Genomic DNA, 373 nt, shown 5'->3' on the forward strand with positions numbered 1-373 from the left:
GCCACCACTGCACCCCCTGTCCTGTGCAGCATCTGGTGGCTGCAGCTGCTTCACAAGCTGCTTGCTGGCTGGGGCTGGTGGTGCTGTCCTGCCTTCCTTGTCTCCAGCTGCTGCTGCCACTGCCCCTGCCACTGCTGTGCTGCTCTGGATGGGCAGGCAGGAAGCTTGAGCCTGGCAAGCTTGTCTGGGAGCTGAAGCCAGAGCTCCATGCACTGGGCAGAAGCCACCGGCATCAAGCTTCCATCTGTCCGGAGCACCACTGAATGACACGGCAGGAGCAGGAACCACAGTGGGAGGTAAGGGAAGTAGAACAGCTCTGCCCGGTGCAGCCAGCGTACAGCTTCCCCCCTGCCTTCAATGGCTCCTCCTTCTT

Source organism: Alligator sinensis, unplaced genomic scaffold (assembly GCF_000455745.1).
Source record: "Alligator sinensis unplaced genomic scaffold, ASM45574v1 scaffold417_1, whole genome shotgun sequence".
NCBI lineage: Eukaryota > Metazoa > Chordata > Crocodylia > Alligatoridae > Alligator > Alligator sinensis.